The following is a 7,004-nucleotide window of genomic DNA, read 5'->3' as shown; positions in this document are numbered from 1 at the left end:
CACTCAGGGCGGGTCTATGCTCAAACTGCAGTGTCAATCAACTGTTGTGGGAGGGGCCTGTGCAAAGTGATGTCACATTGCCCCGAATCTGAGAACAGCTGGTTCTGAGATAGTGCTTATGATTTATGGAGAATTAAACAAAAGCACTGGGTAGATTTTTATCATTATAGGGTGGTTGTGTACACACACTGCCAACACAGATTTATGTTCAAACACCATGTAAAAATGAATTTTGCATAATAGGTGCCCTTTAATTATCATAGAGATGAAGGAAGTGAAGTTATATTGTTTATTCACCATTTGGGTTGATCACATCCTGAGCAAATGGTCATCAACAATTGTAGAATGGGAATGGGGTTCAGACAATGGGGTGTCTCAACTTCATTAACATATAGACCACAGCTGTTACAACAAGAGCAACTTCATTTACATTAAGAGTGATAAACTGTAACAGGATAAAAGGTTTAAGATTTGGATGTTCTGGGTTCATTCTGACGCCGGTGAACCCAAGGTGCTTTGTGTACTTTGCCACTGCTATGCTGTAATAAACTTCATTTTTGAGATCTTCGGCGTCCACATAATTTTTTCTTACACTATGCAAGGCACATCATCACCAACACTGGGATATTAATGAGCAAAACCTAAAGTCAAGACCTCATTGATGTTCAACTATGTGCATTAAAGAAATTGCAAAAGTAATAAAAAAAAAAAAGTATTTTATCTATCATCAGAATAGAGAAACAGTTTCTGTCTGACAGACTTGCAGCCTTTAACTGAAAAGATTTTCTCTTTTTCAGGGAAGAAGGGCATGTCTCTGGCCACTTTCTCTGCCAGATCAATGTCTTCAGTCATGTTCAGATTGACCATCTCAGCCAGGACGCACATGCTTCAGCTCCAGAGGTAGGAAAGGAATATAGTGATCAACCAGATGATGATCTATGAGACTGGAGTGCTGAAATCCACCTGTAAAATGTAGAGAAACAAATTTAATTTGTGTTATACAAGAATGTAACAATATATGTGCAGGTTTAAGGGAAATTAAATGTAATAATTTAAAAAAATATAATGAATAATGCTTTTTTTATTTACCATTTCCATATAAAACTTTTCAACAACATTTATATAAATATACTTTAAAATATACTTTTGCCATTAAAAAAAAAAAAGTATATTGGAAAATATATTTCAATATTCTTTCAATACACACTGTTTTTATCATTTAAGATGTTTTGAGAGATTTTAGTCTCCAGTTCTTTGCTGTTCATCCTGATCTCTTCCCGTTTTTTTCCTTCTCTCCAGAAATCCAGTGCCGTCTCGACAATCACATTCCCACCTGCATTACTACAAACACAGCTTCACATTAGTTGGGTCGATCTTTTGGGAGAGTAGAGGTATTTAATTAGCACTCAGCTTGAATCAAACAATTAAATTTTTTACCTGAGAAAGATGAAGATTGCATTGCGGAATGACACTCCGTCTACACAGTCTTTGTAGTCCAGAAAAGGTTTTAAGGTGTCAATCAGCTGAGGATGCATCTTGTCCATTTCATCAAATATGAACATGGAGCTAGGAAACCAATATACTTCATGAAGAATCAATTTCTTTAGATATGCCTGAATATACAGATGATTTACTATGTTTTTAGTATAGTAACCATAGGCGTAATTTGTGGGTGGGACATGTCCCCACCACTTTTTGCTAAGGTCGATATTGTCCCCACCACTTTTGAATCTCACGGCACGAATGTAGCCTACCAATACAAATAAACAAAACATCTCCAGTTAACTAGCAGAGCATTCATTTCATTCGTTTTTTTTTAATAAGAGGCGATCTAGCGCTGAAATGTGTTGTTTTTTAAATCAACTGATCAAAGTGCTCATTATGCTGCGGTATGTTATTGAGCTTTAATGTTATTGACATGATGTGCACGCAGCTTCAGCTTCAGCTTGATCTAACACACCCATGTTTGGATCAAATGTAGACAAATCCAATCGTTGGTTGAAATTTTTATTTAAAATTTTTAAAATTAAATTAAATTTGAAACCCAACAGTTCATATTTGACCCAAATATGAGTTGAAACCACCCAGCATTTTTTTTTTTTGAGTCCGCAGGGAAGTATTGTGGCCTTGCTCACCAAATAGACCTGCTCTGGCACAGAAATCTATTGACAAAACACTTTGCTACCTATTCGCTAACTAACTATGGATTATGTAACATGAAATATGTATTTTTTACTTACACTGTAGATGTGTGAATGTTCTCTGTGCGGGAAATTGAGCTCAGATGCAAATGTGTGAACATGTTTGCTGTTTTCCCCTTTTTTGTAAATGTTTCTTGCGATGATTTTAGCAACATGATTTTTCCCAACTTCTGAAGTCCCATGGAAAGACAGAACCAGCGGTTTGTTTGGGTTCTTGTCAGTCATAAATGACGATACAGCTTTTAATACAACATCAGACACAATGTGCTGCCCAAAGAGAGATTTATTTAAATCTGCCTCCAAACCTGAAAGATGTAAAGATATGTGGTCAAAAATATTGTTTGTAGTTTGCAATGATAATTTATACTAAAAATGTACACTGTAACTTTTTTATAGGCCTACTATAACTATAAATAACCAAGCAAGCATAAAACATTTGAACAAGGTTGCATTTTGTTACAAACATAGTACCACACCTGCAATAATGTTGAACATTTCTCACAGAAAAACTAGACTAGTAAATGAGAGTAACGTTATTATTATCAGAAAGTCAATTCTTAAGAAATATAAAAACACAACACTTGAGTCTCAAATAGACTAATTTCCATATCTCTCCCTTTCGTTCAAAAAGCACTGAAACATCATACAAATTTAAGACGTAGGCTACCAGATAAACGTATGAGCTCCCTAAAATGTGGCAAGGGTGACGTGGTAACATTCTACTAACATTTTAACCATGCACAAAAAAAAAAAAAACTTCCCACATGTAGGTTTACACGGGATAAAAATGTATCACTAGGGGAGACCGGATACAATTGCAACAGGGGATGGTTGCAACATGTCATTTTTCTCCAATCAGAAACAAGCTAGAGTGATGACACTCATACTGCACATGCAGTTAGACCCTCCCCCCACCAAGAAGACAGTAGACACATTCAACATCTGCTGCTGCATTTATTGAACAAAACTTGTTTTGGAGGTATGAAAGTAATTTTTTTCATGAGATGTATTTTTGTCATACTGTCCTGACATTTTGTATGAATTAATCAAACCTTACTTAGTTTGAATTATTGTTTTGTTGACTTCTAAGTGACATGGTTAGCATGTGTCAAAGTCAGTGTGTCCAGCAGGTGTATGATGTTCTGTCATGGCTGATAGGGTTGGGGACGAGTAATAAATCGTTTGAATATACCCAAAAAGTTTGTTGCATTGCAAATTGTTAAATTATTTCTGTCTGACACTGAAATGTGGAGAGATTGAATAGCATCTGTAACACCTGCACACTAAATAAATAATAAATAATAGGTACAATAGTATTATTGTATAAATAAATAATACTATAATATTATAGTAGGCCTAAAACAGTTCATATTTTCAGAATTCTATGCTCATTGAGACAAAAAGCTAAAGTTAATTAGTGAAATTTAAGGTATTTTTAACAGGTTGCAACCGTCCCTGCGTTGTGTTGCAACTGTCCCCTGGGTTGGGGTCAGTTGCAACATCTGGCTTCTTCCATTCAAATAAATACTGTGAATGATATGTCATATGTAATCATCTTAAAATGGGGTAATTAGCAGACGGATGCAAGTTTAATATATACAAATTTGGCTGGTCTAGTCCAAATAGTCTCTGAGTAGGGGAGCGCGGGGCACAACCTAACGCGGGGCTAGTTGTAACACGCTTGTTTTAAATACTTCCGCACATACTTGGATGACGAAACTTTGTGTATTTACTAGTTGCCATATCAACACTATATAGAAAAAAAAAAATCCGGCAAAAATATTATTTTATTTTGGAAGATATCCATAGACATTTATTAAACCATAGCAAAAGTAAATTTCTTACTTAAGTTAATTTTTCATCTCTATTTTTTGTGTTCATTTAAAATAAGACAAATCTGATATTATTTTAATCTCCAAGATGTTATTTAACAGTTGATATGGTTCTTTAATGCTTCGCTAACTAGCAGAAGACACTAGCCCAGTTGTGCAGGCGGGCATGTTGTAACACTGCGTTACAATGTGCCCCTATTAGAAATATGCTATTATATGCTATACTTTCATTAATTTTATTGAGGAAAAGGGTGAATAAAGACTGAGAGTCAATGTTCAGAAATTACTAATTATTTATTTGTTTTGAACTATGTTGTATAGCTGTGTTTTCCTGTGTTCGTAGTCAAAACTCAAAAATGAGTTTATATTTAATTATTAAAAATTGCCATTATTTTATATGAAAAAGTTTTTTAATTGTATTTGATTTAGAAAATATTTTAGTTTGTTTTGTATATTTTTTTTATTAGATCAGATAACATTTTAAGCTGTCATATGTCATGTTACAATGTGCCCCTCACGTTACAATGTACCCCACCTATGGGGCATGTTGTCACATTTCACTTCCATTCTTTCGAGGTATGTCAAGAAAAAAGTATATACTGTATTAATAAAACAAAAACACATAATTGTAGTAGACATGTGGGAAATTAATGTGGGGGAAAAAAAATACTCTGAACCATAAGTAGATTTACACAAACTCCCTTACAGATGTTACAGATTTACTCTCCCCTAACTGAGAGAAATGCAAAAAGTGGTGCAACTGTACCCGATCTCCCTGTATCACTCACCCAAAAAACTTTACACATTGCTGGAAAGTTATTAAAGTTTGCGAAATTAAAGTTCGCTGTGTATTTTTTAAAATAAACGACAAAACATCTGAAGCGTGAACTTATCTCTTCTATAGGTCGACACATTATTTTCCGGGTATAGCCTACTCACGTTTACTGAAAAAAAGGCAGCAAACCGTCCCGTTTCAAATACACGTTAACCAGGTAAGAGCAGAGCCGCAAGCTCATCCTGGATCCCTGTATTTTTGGAAATAAACAACAAAACATCTGAAGCGTGAACTTAACTCTTCTGGTCGACACATTATTTTCCAGGTATACTCACGTTTAGTGTCAAACGGCAACAAACTGTCCCGTTCCACAAACACGTTAACCAAGTAAGAGCCGAGAGACGCAAGCACATCCAGGAAACCTGACGCTAATGTTATATTAGACAGCAAAAATAAAACGATTAAAAGATTTTGCGCTAACATCGTGGAAGCGAATCACTCAGGCGTCTTTCAGTCTTGGTTTCATTTTTGTAAATGAACTCGGAGGGGAACTGACGAATTAAGAAGAGTGAAACTGTATAGGCTACTCCCCAGCAGACATTCGGCTTCCTGTTAAAACAATACATATTTCAAAGCAGCTTTACAGAAAATGCATGTGTCTAGATTACAATTTAGAGTGCTCTGTTATCAGAGGTGACTGTAATGAATTTCAGAAATTAACATATAAAAATCACGCAGTTAGGTAACAATGTAGCCTATTACAGTTTTCTTTTCTTTTTTGAATTGGTAACAAGCATCGGTCAATACTGAAGCCACATGTTCAAAACTCTTCACACATTCAGTGAAACAATTTTTCACACAAAATGCATTCAATAACCAAATTTTTCAAAATCCATGAACACTTTTGTCATTTGTGGTATTATGGAATAATAGTGTGAGGAATGCTTTTATTTTGAAGTAAGAGAGAGATGACGTATGATGGGGGGGGTGTTTTAGCGGATATTATGTTCAGGCTCAATGGCTGATGAGGGCTGTACTGAGTGGTTGAATAAAGGCAAGCTCCGAGCACGTCGTTGTACGAACCTCTTTTATGAATGACTTGACATGGTGTCAGAAGCGGATTGACTTTTAAGCGGAAAAGGGAAAAGAAAAACAAAGCGTAACGTTTGGCGGAGAACAGGAGACGAGCTGGCAGATATGGCGCAACCTACACCAACTGCTACGTTCACAATACAACCTCCAGAGCCATTCGATTTTTCCAAGCCTCAAGAATGGGAGCGTTGGATTAGGAGATTTGACCGCTTTCGGCTTGCGAGCAATTTAAACGCAACGTCAGAAGAAAACCAGGTAAACACATTAGTGTATTGTATGGGCGATGAAGCCGAAGATGTGCTTAAGGGGCTAACCCTAACTGTAGATGAGAAAAAGAAGTACACGGATGTTAAGGCGGGCTTTGATGCATTTTTTGTGCCTAAAAAGAATGTCATATACGAAAGAGCCAAGTTCAATCAGCGTGTGCAACTGCCGGGAGAAATGGTGGATCCCTTTATCACTGCTCTATACGGATTAGCTGAACATTGCAACTATGGACAATTACAGAATGAGCTGATACGCGACAGGTTAGTGGTTGGGCTGAGAAACGTCTCATTGTCAGAAAAGCTACAGCTAGACAGAGACCTAACCCTTGAAACTGCTATAATAAGGATAAGGCAGTCTGAAGAAGTTAGACGACAGCAGTGTGATTTAAGAGGAGAAAATGGCGGTGCTAGCAAGTGCTCCAATGTTGATGCTGTGCATGTTAAAAGTTATAGAAAGCCCAAATTTCCCTCAAAGCCTCAGCCACAAGTACAAATACCAGGCAAATATAAGCCTAATGCATGGCCACAGCAAGGTTCAAAGGCCTGTTATAGATGTGGGAAAATGCCCTCACATGGAAAATCAGAATGCCCTGCTACAGATACTGTGTGTTACAACTGTGGCAAAACGGGACATTATGGCAAAGTGTGCAGAAATAGTGCAAAATCTCTGAATGCTGTCACTACAGAAGAAGAAGGGAGCTTATTCCTGGGAGCTGTGGATGCTGGAAAAGACCCGTGGACAGTGCAGCTACAGGTGAGACAGAAAAAAGTGTGCTTTAAAATTGACACTGGTGCTGATGTCACTGCCCTGCCAGCTGAGGTGTACTATGACATTACT

The 7,004-nt window shown here is 36.7% G+C and overlaps 1 pseudogene across 1 annotated transcript; it reads right to left on the bottom strand.

The window, feature by feature from the left end:
- Positions 1-275: 275 nt before the first annotated feature.
- LOC311301819 (torsin-1A-like) lies at positions 276-5,310 on the bottom strand (annotated as a pseudogene). Its single transcript, XR_014630323.1, has 5 exons — positions 5,144-5,310; positions 2,241-2,506; positions 1,438-1,613; positions 1,208-1,341; positions 276-963 (listed from the first exon to the last, which is right to left on the bottom strand). The product of XR_014630323.1 is annotated as a torsin-1A-like (transcript).
- Between the last annotated feature and the right edge of the window lie 1,694 nt (positions 5,311-7,004).

This window comes from Rutilus rutilus, assembly GCF_951802725.1.
Source record: "Rutilus rutilus genome assembly, chromosome: 13".
Lineage (NCBI taxonomy): Eukaryota > Metazoa > Chordata > Actinopteri > Cypriniformes > Leuciscidae > Rutilus > Rutilus rutilus.
The sequence above is the reverse complement of the archived record's forward strand: the minus strand, read 5'-3'. Positions and strand labels throughout refer to the sequence as shown.